The sequence below is a fragment of the Bactrocera latifrons genome, unplaced genomic scaffold, assembly GCF_001853355.1.
Source record: "Bactrocera latifrons isolate USDA-ARS-PBARC rearing strain unplaced genomic scaffold, ASM185335v1 scaffold_19, whole genome shotgun sequence".
Classification (NCBI taxonomy): Eukaryota; Metazoa; Arthropoda; class Insecta; order Diptera; family Tephritidae; genus Bactrocera; species Bactrocera latifrons.
In genome coordinates this window covers 147,563-161,920 of record NW_017535407.1, presented here as the reverse complement: position 1 = coordinate 161,920, position 14,358 = coordinate 147,563, and positions in this window count along the sequence as shown.

The window sequence follows — 14,358 nt, the reverse complement described above, 5'->3', positions numbered from 1 at the left end:
TTCTCCGAGACTTCGTATTAACTGATAATAATTTTCGGTAATTCACTCGAATAACGAATAAACCAAGAAAACAAGGTTTAGCAATACTAGGGTTACTGATATAAATTAAACCGTTTATAATCCGTAGATTGTAAAGGTTGATACATTTCGAAGTTCCCTATATAAAAAAAAAAACAAAAACACAGAAACTTCAAATCTAATGGCGAATGTTTATTATCATTTGAAAGAACATTGTTTGGCATTTGTTTTTTGAATATTATCTCTTTCCAATGTTTTCCATGGCTATAGTAGTCCATCCGTTGAGTGCAATTTTCGATGACTCGTTCGAGCATTTCGACTGGTTACTGTCGAAAATATGAAATTATTTGCTCACCGAAGTGTTCTCTCAATAAGTCTATTGCTTGATGGGATGTTTGGGAAGTGGCGTCGTCTTGTTGAAACCAAATGTCGAGATCACAAGCTTCAATTACAGACATCAAGTAGTCGCCATTGATGGTGATATTCTCACCGACATCATTTTGGAAGAAACTTGGAAACCAAGCCGTTATTTTTTCTGGATGAAACGAAAGCTCTTAGATCTATACAGGTTGCTCTACGTCTCACATGTGACAATTTTGCTTGTTTACATACTCATTTAGCCAGAAATAGGCCCCATCGCTGAACGAAATTTGGCTCGAAAATGTTGGAACTTTTTGGAACTTTTCAACTGCACTTACAGTGAAGCGATGTCGCGTAGGATCTTTCAAAGCTGTATTTTGTCGCTCAACACGTCAGTCCAAATAACTGCGAACTCTGTCAGGTCTTCCTGTACACTCTCAGCCAGGGCTGCTATACATATTTTCTTTACTGTGTGCTGGACGTGTTCTATTCACTTCAATATCATCAAACAATAAGTGCTGGGTCTCAAAATGGATGATGAAGTTGCGAATAGTGCACTCGGTAGGCCGATTATGTTGACCATAAGTTGAGCGAAGCGCGAGAAATACATGTTTTATAGAACTTTAATTTTCGTAATAAAGTTGAACGGTTTGTAAACGATTTGTTCAGGCATAAGTTTTTCCATGATGTCATGCCAAACAATACTGAACAAAAATAACATGACAGCTGACACAACTCACGCGCGATCTGTCAAAAAAAGGTATTGAAAAAAGATCCTCTACTTGTATCACAAGCTAGTTGCGAATTTGTGGGATCTCAAGTATCAAGTTTTCTCTGGTTTCATATATATATTTTTCCACTTCAATGATATAAGAATCATATATGGATTTGAATGATATCAACGAGAGCTAAACAAATTTTTTTAGATACCAGTTAGATATTTGATCGGTGAAAACGCTCACTCGATTTTTCTTCTTTGAGTTAGCGGTGTGGTTGATAATATTCTTTATAATTCTCAATGTGAACCTCCCATAAGGCAAAATAACATTGGCTGTCTTCGATTCATCACTTATCTTCTCTATGTATAGTTTACACTAATACAACAAAGTAACGGAATACCTCACTAAAGTGGTATAATATCTTATTATATTTATACCAACTATTGTTCGATTCACAGCTATTCAGAGATTGTCCAATCAAAAGTTGATAATGAATAATTGTAAAATGCAACGTTGCCTGGTCGAATATACTTCATTTAATCTTGTTTCAACGAATATAAAGCTAATATTCAAAATTGTTATTATGGGCTTTAAGTTAGCATTATTGCAATATTATTAAGTGTTAGCTGACACCATTTTAACTAGACATTTTAACAGAAAATAAAAGGAACGTACAAAGCAATCATTAAATTAGACATACTACACATAAGTCCACATATGTATTATATATCACATGTCCATGAGTATCACACGACAAGGCGCAACTTCCTGATTGAAAGTCCATCAAACGATTAGAATAAAGTTATTGGCGGAAATCGAAGCGGCAGCAGGTGCTGGTGACCCGCTTGCCCATTCACTGTCAATAAACGGCTCATCAACATTTGCACACACGCACACACACTACCTAACATAACAAGTAAGGAATGGTAAGTTCGGGTGCAAGCGATAATTTTATACACTTGCAACTTGCAAGAATCAAAGTCAGGGAAATACCAGAAGGTGCAAAACGTCTGTTGAACTTCCTTAACTCGAATTATGATAATACACAAAACATCTTTGAGTTAGAGAGACTTTGAGTTATGGAGAGCAAATTGTATGAAATTTAATTTCTATTACCAATGCAAGAGTTCGAGTTATGGAGAACTACGAGTTATATAATGTCGAGTTATGAAACTGTCAGCCATTCTTTCTTTTCGCTGTTTGCCAGGTCCTTCTCCACCTGGTCTTTCCAACAGAGCTTAGGTCTTCCAATTCCCCCGGCGGATACTTCGTCGAATACTCTCAGAGCCGTAGTGTTTTCATCGCTAAACCATATAGAAGGACAGGAATGATGAGTGAGTGACTCGTAGAGTTTGGTCCTCTCTCGATGAACCGTACATATATAAATAGATCAAATAGGGTCGATATTTGGTCGAAATCGGTCGAGCAGGTCCCGAGATATATATATTTATCTCAAGTGGGCATGCCCATCGCCCAATTTTTACACCGACTCCTTTAAAGCCCTCTCACATCATCTCGGTGGTAAAATTTAATGTCTCTGGCATAATAAGTTATTTCTTTTGGTAGTCTTGAATAGTACCGTTATATGGGGAGTGTGATAATTTATCATCAGATTTTATCCATTTTCCCATTTTCGGTGGGAGTTCTTATAGTATTCGCTAATTTGATTGTTGTAGCCTTAGCAGCTTAGGATGTATGTACATTAAACTTATTAGAGGGCGGGACCACGCCCACTTTTTGAAAAAATGTTCCCCCCAGGTGCCCTTGTTATTGCGATGTGTGCCAAATAAGAGTATTTTTTTTTTTAATTTTTTCGGTCAATGACGTTTTGTAGGCGTGGCAGTGGTGCGATCTAAGACGTCATACTTTTTTTTACCATGGAATATTTGTACCAAGTTTAATCAATATATCTTAATTTTTACTTAAGTTACAGCTCGGACGGACGGATGGACAGACAGTCACTCGGATTACAATTTTCTCGTCATCCCATTTATATATGTATATGTAACCCTATATCTATCTCGGTTAGTTTCAGGTGTAAGCGCAACCGTTAGGTGAACAAAACCATTATACTCTGTAGCAACATGTTGCAAGCGTACAAAAAGAATAGTTAAGTGGGATAGTTTAATGGTTTAATGGAGAACACTTGTACGGTTAATGTACAGTGCGTATACGTAACACACATTGCTCCGAGGCACCACAAATCGTTTGAACAAAGTGTGTGTAGCTGTCGGCGCATTCGCGCCAAATCACCAGCTGCAGCAGTTGACAGCTGTGACCTCTTAACCTACTGCCAAACAAATATAGCCACACACACACACACACACGCAGATATCTATTGTTTATTTTTTATAAAGAGCTGCCAACACTTATCCCGCATGTGAGTCGCCCTGTTGGGCAATCGAACAAACAAACACTCGTTTAGCCTGTAGCGTAGTAGGGCCACCATGTTGGCCTCATTTGCCCAATGGCTAAACATTAGCGGCGGCGAGGTGGCCATCTGTCGACAGTGACGTATAGGCAACCAGGCCAGGTTAGTAAGTAATGCCTTACATAATACAATACCTCCAGCAATACAGAGAGGTAAGCAGAGAGCGAGCGCCTTTCACGCCACATTGACTGCCCGCGGCACTACTTCCGCTCCGCCCCACCCGTACATTAAGTGCACTGCAACTTGTCGCTTTCCCATTAGCTGCTCGACTGTTTGACGATTTGCTGGCGTTTGACTGCCTGACCGCCTGACTATTTGACTGACTGGGCGCTAAATTTAATTAACTTTCTCGGCTTCTTAGCGCTGAGCGAAGACAACGCGAGTGAAACTTAAAGAAATGCCATCGACAAAGTGCCAAACATTGTGTGGCAAGTTGCCTCAATCCATCGGCTCAATGCACAGTGACTGCTTGTTGTTGTTGCTGCTGCAGGCTGGCGTTGCTGGTGTCACCGAAATGTCGTCAATTGCCGCAGCACAATGGGCTTTATAGCTATAGTTAATGTTTATTTGCCAATGTTTGCTTGCTGCTTTCTTCTACTTATTCTTAGTTTTCGAACATTTTGCCTCGCGTTGTTGCAACATTCATTGCAAGTAGTGTTTGTTGTTGTTTTTTGTTGCACTTCTCAGTAATAGTTGCAACGTTTGTTTAGTAGTTGCTTGGAAGGTGAGAGACAATGTTGGTGCAAAGGTGCAAATTTGCATGGAAATGTGTGAAAATGTATGAGTGTATGTGTGTGTGAGCATGCATTGATGCGCCTTTGTATGTGTGTTAAGGGATTTAGCGATTATGTTATGGCATCGCGTACAACTTGTGCCTAATACCTTTTGACTGCAGTTAAAGTCTTCTTCTTCTTCGCCACGAGCTGACACATTTATTTTATTTGTTTGTGCCTGYGTGTGTGTGTTGGTTTATAAGCATGTAATTATTATGTTGTATTATTATATGTAAATATATGATTTGCCATGGCTTGGGCATTCATAAGCCACTATTTTTATAAGTGAATAATCACTCATGATTTACAATGAATTTAGAGTGATTTGTTGAGTATGAAATTATGAGTACTTTTTTATATAAATCCATTACACATCAATAAACATTTATGTGTAAAGAAGTTGGTTTTGCCTATGAAACCTAATTAAAGGCAAATTAAGTCTTGCTAAATGCGAACGAAACCGCAGATGGCCGAGAATCGAAAAAATATAAAAATTGAAAGCATGTGATATATTGCGCGACTTCGTCACAGATTTTTGAGGGGAAGGTGACTTTGGAAATTACTTTTTATAATATATAGTATATATGTATCTTCTTTTTCTTCTTTACTGGCGTAGCCAACGCTTACACGATTATAGCCGAGTTAACAATAGAGCGCCAGTCGTCTCTCCTTTTGGCTATGTGGCGCCAATTGTAGATTCCAAGCGAGGACAGGTCCTTCTTCACCTGACATTTCCAATGGATTGAAGATCTTCCTTTTCCTCTGCTTCCGCTGGCCGGTACTGCGGGGAATACTTTCAGAGCTGGAGCGTTTTCGTTCATCCGGACAATATGACCTAGCCAGCGTAGCCGCTGTCTTTTAATTCGCTGAACTATGTCAATGTCGTCGTATATCTCATACAGCTCATCGTTCCATCGAAGGCGATATTTGCCGTGGCCAAAGCGCAAATGACCATAAATCCTCCGCAGAACCTCCGCACGAAAACTCTCCGTATCCATTCTGGAGAAAGCAGAACTAACGCCGCGGTTATTGAGGCCATTGATATCAATATCATTGGCATACGCCAGCAGCTGTACACACTTATAGATGGCCTTTAAATGGTTCAGCCATTCAATTTCGAATATCAAAGAAAGGCTTGGAGCTCACATCCTCTCCAATAGAACAGAGTAATACCAATGTCTGCTTTGGTTCCGTCTTTATTAAAGCATACACAAATCGCATGATTCTTTGCAGCTTTTCTCGACCGCATCCCGGAATCGTCGCCGCTTTTACGAATTATACAATTTAAATACGAAACACAAGCGAATACACACACACACACGCAGATACGTGCAAATAAGCTTCGATCGCACGATTTGTATTTGAAAATTCCATTTAGAGGTGAAAATTGATTTCTAACCAAATAGCAATTATTTAGCTTGACTGCCATTCGCTGTGCTATTGACTAATCTCTAACGATGCGTTTTTGTTTTGCTAGCTTTTTTTTTATATATTTTTTGCAATTTGTTATAATGTTTGTTGTTATTTGTGCTATCGGTATTCGATTAACTTGTTTTAAGAGGCGGGCGCCAAAGTGGGTAGTGCACATATTTACTTAGCCATATACATATGTTTATGTGTGGTAGTATGTAACAGAGTGAGTGGGTATATGTGTGTTTGGTTAAACCAACGCTTATCCAATCAGCCAGTCATTCAGGCGCTGAGCCACTGCTGAGCCAACAAGCAAAAAGCCAATACAACAACCACAAGAAGCGAGTTAGCTACTAAAATGCTAAACTGCTGAAAAAGGCGGCAAAGCCAGCGAATTAAGTGAATTTGTGCGTATGTCTGTATGTGTGTGTTGTTTATATAAACAAACCTGTACACATATACACACACATTAGCGCTTACATATGTATGTAGGTTTGATATTCGCTTTTACACGTTCCACTCTAGCAAAGCTAAACTGATAAAAGGCGACAGCAAAGAGCTTATTAGTGGATTAGATTAGCATTGGCTTAGCTGAACGTAAATATGTATGTTTTCATATGTATGTGTGTGTTTGTGCGTATGTAAATAGTAGCAGCATTAACGCGTCCTCGGTGCGTCCCCAGCCAATGCCAGCAGGCACCATGAACATGCACCAACTGCTGCCGCACCAAACCGATGCATTACATACATAAAACTAAACATACCATACGAACACTTATACATGCATTCACATCTACCATATACACAGTCTTATAAACACATCTGCACATATATTTGTGTATGTGTGCGTGCCAAATACGCGCTTGAAATGTCGAAGGCAAATGAAATGGCAATAAAATTAAGCTAAAACTGCGCTGAACTAAATACATATGTATATAAAAATCTACAACAACAACTATAACAAATTTAGAGTAACACTTTTGAACTTCCAAAACTATAATACCCTTCACAAATTAAATAGCATCTAGAGAATAACCTGATTTTTGATGGTCTGTTTATATGGCAGCTATAAGCTATAGTCGTCTGATCTAAACAATTCCTTCAGAGATTGTACCGTTTCTTCAGATAAGTATCCATGCCGAATCGCGTGAAGATATCTCGTAAAATAAAGAAGTTTACCATACAAACGCTTAATTTTGAGCGTTCAGTTTGTATGACAGCTATATGCTATATTAGTCCGATATGGGCGTTTCCGCTAAATAAGCAGCTTCTAAAAGCAAAAAGAACATAGGCAAAACTTCAGCTCAATATCTCGAAAACTGTGGCACTAGTTCGCGTATACAAAAACAGACGAGCATGACTAAATCGACTTAGCTCGGTACGCTGATCATTTATATATTAAATATATATACCATATACATACATACAATTATAAGATCTCCATTGTTTGCTTCTAAACATTACCAACTTCGTGACAAGCGTGAATTACGCTGTTCAGGGTATAAAAATGTCAGTAAAAACTCAGTCCATTGGTCAAAGGGGCACATAAAATGCTTAGGAACGAATTGAACGGTAAATGCGCTGGTGTTTTGTGGTACGCGCTCCATGTGATTTGCAACGCTGAACCAGATGTGTGTTGTACGAAATATATATTTATTGTTGTTTTTGTTTTTGGCAAACTAAGCGCCGCTTATGCAGGTCAAACGCTGGTGTTTGTGGAGCTAAACGGAAGTTGGTAGTCGGCCGATTAGTTACCAGAAATTTAATTAACTTTTGCTGGACAGAAACAACAACAATAAAACGGTAGCAACAACAGTAATAATAGCAACAACAACAGTAAACCAACAAGCGGAAACAAACAAAAGGACAAGGATTTAAGCTCCCAATGAACAGTTTTCTACTTTTGCCAAATACATACCGAATTTTCTAGGAAGTTTTTGTTGCTTTTATTGGGAAATCAGCAGTTATTCTTGTGATAAATAAATGCTAACCGGCAACACTTTTCGATCCTTATGAAGCAAAGCATATCGTTTCGAAAATTCATGCCAATTTTATAGTTCTTTCGTAGATTTATGAATTTTTCCACTTTTTAAGATTCCGAATTTTGTCATGCTAAAAATTTCTGCAGATAGATTTAAAAAGTTGTAAAATATTTTGGCTAAAGTGGTTGATATCAATTCCAGCATTTTTGCCAGTATGACTAAGGATATGGGACCCCAAATTTTTAAACCTTAGGCTCGCAAGAACAGACCAGACAAGAAGGTTACTTTTCTGTCCCCAAACATCTGCCTCAAAACATGTCGGATCACAAGCATTTTATCCTAAAGGCATCATATTGACTGGTAATATCAAATATCACATCAAAAGAAGCATTAGTGTTTGTTATACGCCTGTCTTTCTGAAGTGCATTTGGCGATTTTTACGATGAGTAAAATTATTCAACAAAGAAGTTCCATTAAATTTTTTATGCGGAACCAAATTTCTGGGTTCAAGAACGCGTTGACGATGAATCACGACTAGCGTGGCTGTCAACATCAACTGATGATCAACCAAATTCAGCAATTGGTGCTTGAGAATCGATGATTGACAGTCAGAAATCTTACTGGCATCATTGGAATATCGGAAAGATCAGTGAAAACCATTTTAAAAGGTCATGTGAGCCTAAGAACTGTGAAAGCACGATTGGTTCGGAAATCATTCAATTTTTTCGAAAACAGCACCTCGTTAATGTCTGTGAAACAATGCTTTTCGAATACCAGGAACTCATGAAAAATAGTATTACTGGGGATGAGACTTGGATCTATGCTTATGACTTGAAAACAGACGATCAAATGGTCGAATATCGTGGAAAAGGTGAGCCGAATTCCAAAAAATACGTCAAAACAGGTCAAAAATCAAGGTTTTGTTGACAAGTTTCTTCGATTATCGAGGCGTGGTGCACTCAGAATTCTTTTCAACTAAGCAAACCGTCAACAAGGAATACTATTTGAGTGTTATGAGTCGTTGCGAAGGTATTCATGAAAAGAAGCCGGAATTATGGGCCGACACCTCTTGGTTTTTGTACCACGATAATGCGCCGTCGCATACTGCATTGATTCTTCGTGACTTTTTCGACAAATTTTCAACCAATATCGCGCAATCCGCGTATTTGCTGATTTAGCTTCGTGTGACTTCTGACTAAAAGTCAAACAACCGCTCCGGTGAAACCGTTTTGAGTCAATTGAAGACATTAAACGCGAATCCCTACGTGCTTTGAAGACTATTCCGGAAATTGACTTTAACAACTGCTTCGAGTGTGTATTGGGGCCAAAGGGGACTAGTTTGAGGAGGAAGACATGTTTAGGAATAAATGAATAGTTTTAAATTTATGAAAAAAGTCTTACTATTCTTATAGTAGTATACTTGTAGTATATGTATATGGTACACTCCAATACAACATATTGAAGTAAACATACGAGCATGTACTTATTCTGGATATATAATATGTAGCTATGTATTTCGATTATTGAATGCTGGGCTTTGAATAAACTAAAATAAATAAAAATACTGATAAATGTCTTACGCACGCAAAATGAGATTTTCTATAACTCGAATTTGTAAATTATTACCTAAAAGTGCTTAAATCCTGTCTAAGGTCTTTAAGCTCTGTTCATATTGATCACTAACGAATAGTTCCTATATTATGAAAAAAAAAAAAATACTAAAACAAAATTAACTAACTAATTGAAATACAAACAGACAATAACATATAAACTACAGTTACACTTTAACTGACCGACTTGTTGATTACTTCATCAACATTTTTCTGGAGCAAAGTTAGAAGACTTAAAAAAACCATAAAAAAATATTGAAAAAAGTAAAATATAACAATTACCTATTAACAGAAATGTTACAAATTTCGATAAGGCAAACAATATTTTTCGTTATTTTATGCCAAAGCGTTTGCTAGATCTGCGGCAAGTGATAAACGCGACGTAAATCACAGCGCAAACACAAAAAACAAAAACGAAAACAGTGTAATGGAGAATTGGCGCGAAATAGAATCTGAATCACGTAGTTTAAGGCAAAATGTTGGCGCACACAAAAACAACAAAAAATGGAAAATAACGAAAAAATATAACAAAACTGGAAAATCAAAAAAAAAAAAAAAAAAAAAACATTTAACAAAAAAGTAATGAAACACAGAATTGCTGTAAATAAATTTGTTACCAATTTTTAAGCGAGTTTTCTTGTATATACATACAAACTTATATATATATACACATATAAGAGTATAGCTTTGTTAGTAGCTTACTAACTCCATTGCCGTGGGCATTGCGTCGTTTTGCATGGGATTTGAATGTTCTGCCGGCGCTGAGCAAACGCTGAAAGGAAACCTAGCGCACGTTTTCCAACGAAATCTTCGATTGCAGCAAAATTAAATGGAAGTTGAGATATCCGCTTGGTAAATACATGTGCATATATGTATGTATATAGTAGTGAAAAGGCTGAAATTGATATTGGAAAAGCAAAAGGATGGAAATTATGAACGCCAGCCGGCGGCATGAAGCGCAAAATTTGAATGGGCGCGCAAAGAATATGGGTGGTTTCGGTGTTTGCTGGTGCTGCGAGCGGCCGTTTAAGTGAGATATTGCAATCAACACCTTATGACATGCAATAAATGGAAATTAGGTAATCAATTTGTTAGCACGATGTCATAACGAAGTAATATTTGCGTCCAAAAAAAAGAAAATATGTTTGCAAATGCTTACTGACTACTACTGCCACTACTTTTAAATGAACAAGAGAGACAGTTTGAATGCCAGCTATAAGCTATAGTTGTACTAACTGAACATTTGTTTGGAATCTGTAGTGATGTTTTGGATACTCGCGCGTGATATCGAGCTCTCTCTTGGCAACTCTCTAAAACTTGTCTGAATATTTTCCAGTACCACATTTTTGACAAATTAATACTTCCGTCAGTTAAAGAGGTCGTCCAGAACGAGACATGTCTTCAACGTTCTCTCGACCATCTTTGGGAGCTTTGTACCACTCGTAGACTTGTATTTTTGATACAACAGAATCGCCGTAAGATTTTTCCAATATTCGCATTCGATTCCACTCCAAATTCGATTAGAAATACAAAATTTGAAACAAATAATTTTTCGATATTTTTATCCATTGTAAAAATCGTCGCTAATAGAATCAACTAATTTGTTCATTTATATATATTTTACAGGGTGTCGGACGTTTCCGTATGTGTGTTAGAAACTGCGTGGCAACTTAGTATACCTGCTCAGAAAGTTCTGAAATAAGGTTCTTAAGGTTTCAGTAAACAACTTTTTTCACAAAATTTGGTTTTTTGATTCATTATATTGGTTACAGATGGCGATATATCAACTATTCGGTATTTTGTAGTAAGACCATATTTCTCTTTCTAATAAGCACCAGTTTCGGCGATTATCTCATCACTGATGGTAAATTTTTATCTTCCTCTTTAACTCTGAGAACTTGCGTTTGCCAAGATTTTTAGGCTTATCCCATGAAAGCTATTAGACAATGTCTAGTAAGAAGATAAACTTTGCCAAGGTGAAGTAGTTTAATAGATTTCCTATTTTCTATTCTAGTCCAAACGAATCTTGTAGCCGCACAGAAGCAAGTCCAACCGGGTTGTAAAGCGCATGCGAGGTCCATTGGTCAATTGCTAGAGTACAAGGCGTCAATGGAGATCCAATCCGTTCCCTTCCGATGTTAGCTGAGCAAGGGTGTCCCCTCTCACTAGCTCGTCGAGAACGGAGTGTCTGTCCGATTGCCTTTGGGCGAACAGATAGCATACTCAGAGCTAGTATTGTCTCTTTGCTATCGGAGTGAATGCACACCTCGCTTAATGATGCTACACTTCGTAGCAGTATGTCTGCCCAGTAGCCTAAAGCTAAGACTGATGGAAAGGTATCTACCTCCAACCTTCCATCTCAACTTTGATTCATCCATGAAAAGCTCACTGCTCGTCGACTCCACAAATCCATCGTTGATATGTGAGTAGAGAAAAAGCCGTCCCGGGTGGCATTTACGATGCCAAGGATCCATGGTCCAAAGTTTTCAGGAGTTCAGTTGATCGAGCAGAGAATTTCTGTGTGTTCTTGTTCATAGCCCTTCATATGCTAAACTTCTCTGCGTCTTACAGCGCAATGCACAGACCGACTATGACGGTAATTTGAAGTTAGATAACTGAAATTTACGTGGGGAATCAAAAGTTGCGAATCATTGATGATTATTTTGGACTTATTCCAAGAAGATCCGCCATTTTCGAGCCAAATTTTCTTTATATAAACAAGTAAACTACCGCATTAATCGCATCAATCAGTGCATTTATTGAGGGAATACTTCGGTGAGCAGATACTTTTACGTTTTGGACCGATCGATTCGCCACTAAGATCGTGTGATACCACACCGTTAAACTTTTTCCTGTTGTGGTATGTAAAGTTTAAAGTATGTCCCGCTTCGATTTAGGCAGTAGAAAATTTCGAAGGAGTCATTGAAAATTGAACCCAACCGATATACCATTTGAGACGTTGTCGCAGCTGACATTTGAAAGGGATAATCTTCCCCATTCAATTTTAAGATTTTGTTTTTTTCCTTGAAAAAGTAGGGAACCTCGAAATGGATCAAAATATGTATATTCGATTTACTCTATTATAAAATGCCTATTGCGTTGCAAAGGGTATAGGTAAATGTGAATAAAAAATTTGCTTTAAAATTTATATATTTTTTATATATTTGGTTTTAATTCTTTTGTTGCCACTGTTGCCCAATGACAACATTATCTCGTCTGCTGGTGTTCGTGTTGACATTTCTCTCTTTTGTTATTTTTGTTTTTGCTCGTGCGGCCGTAGCCGATGCTCTTGATTGGCAATTTACACTGCTGCTTGATGCGATTTTAATGATTACTTTGCACAATTTATTTGCAACTCATTTGGTGGATTTCTTTTGTATTTGTTGTAATTGTTGCTATTCGTAGCATGACTAAGCTGGTTGTTCATGGGTGTTTTTACGGCAGCGGTTGTTACAATTCGCTGTGATTTCTTCGCTGTTTTTGTGGTTCTGAATCCAAAGCAAGTTATTTTTATTTTCGATTTTTTTGTCTTTTTTCTTTAATTTTTTCGCAATTCATTCATTTATGTTGATTATTTGTCGATGTTGAGATTATGTAACAGCTGCCGAGCAATGTGTAGTTGTTATTACTACGGGTATTCTGAAACTCCACCATAATGATTGATCTCTGTATGTAGTTGTTGCAGAGAATTTGGTTTTTTTCTCTTCTCATATTTTTCTTCTTAACTCATTTTTAAGGGCAGCACTTGGTCCGCAGTTCTAAATGCTTTCCAGTTTGGTTCTCTCTGGTATTCGAACTCACTTTCTAAGATTGTACTTTGAGTTCGTTGAATGTAATGATTTTTTGCCAATTCTTCTAAGGTGCTTCTTTATTTTATTTTCCTTTTCTTTCATTTGCTTTTGAATCTAACCTGTTTTACTATTTTCTTTGTAATTATTTTTTGTTTGCTTCACTTTTTTTCTGGTCATCTGCGGATTTTCCTGCTGTCTGTGCAATTTAGTAGCGTGATGATGCAATAATCTTAATGTCTCCATTGTGCATAGTGGTCAAGTTGTGGACAATATTTGGATATTATTTTCGAATAGGTTATTTTCAAACTGTTGCGCACTGAAAACTTGGAATTGCTCATTTTTATCCGAGAATTCGTTTAAAATGTTTATGTTTAAAAACTGAAATCAGATTCAGATTCAGTTCAAATATGTAATACTTTTAGGATTTATTTTTTGACTAGATTTTTATTTGAATTTTGGTTTGTAAGTTTTCGATTCCGGCTATAACCGCGTAAATAGCGTCTACGCCAATAATGAAGAAGAAGAAAATTTTCGAAGTAGATCCTTTATTTTATAAGAGAGCTCCAACTCGACCTTATTTGTTCGAATCTTTTCTTTTATATTTTCAGTTAAGTTTGGTATGATAATTATGGTTCTCTTAGGATAGTTCTTATATAACGAGCGTAAGGTCATTTGTGTATGAACTTCAGTGGCACCAGTGAATTACTTTCAATGGCTTCATGGACTTATGTCTCTTTCTTTAAGTGGATTTTTCAATTTCGAAAAGAGAATTAGACACTCTCTGTGTTGTGTGGCAAATATGTTTCGTTTAGCCTACAAATTCGATCATATCACAAATTGCTTCATGTCTTCAAGTAGCATTGCTTATAGACCTGTCTACTCTGTGGAACGAAGTCTCGTTGAACCATATCACGGTGATCAAAGTAAATTGTAAGCATCACCATAATTTTTCGATTTTGACTCATGGTTGGAGCGCCAGTCGCTAGATTGTTGGACAGACTCCACGTCAATTTATAAATCCATGATTCCTCGATAGTAATAATGCGTTTGAGGAATGAGGCTCCTCAGCTACCCTATCAAGGTGCGCTTTTACGACCTCTCCTTCACGTCGTTTCTGCAAAGCTCCAGATATTTTAGTAAGGGTCTAGCATTGAGACGTTTCGTACTCCAACAAGTAAGGAAGGGCTAAGTTCGGGTGTCACCGAACATTTTATACTCTCACATGATAAAGTGATAATCGAGATTTCAGGCGTGGTTGTGAACC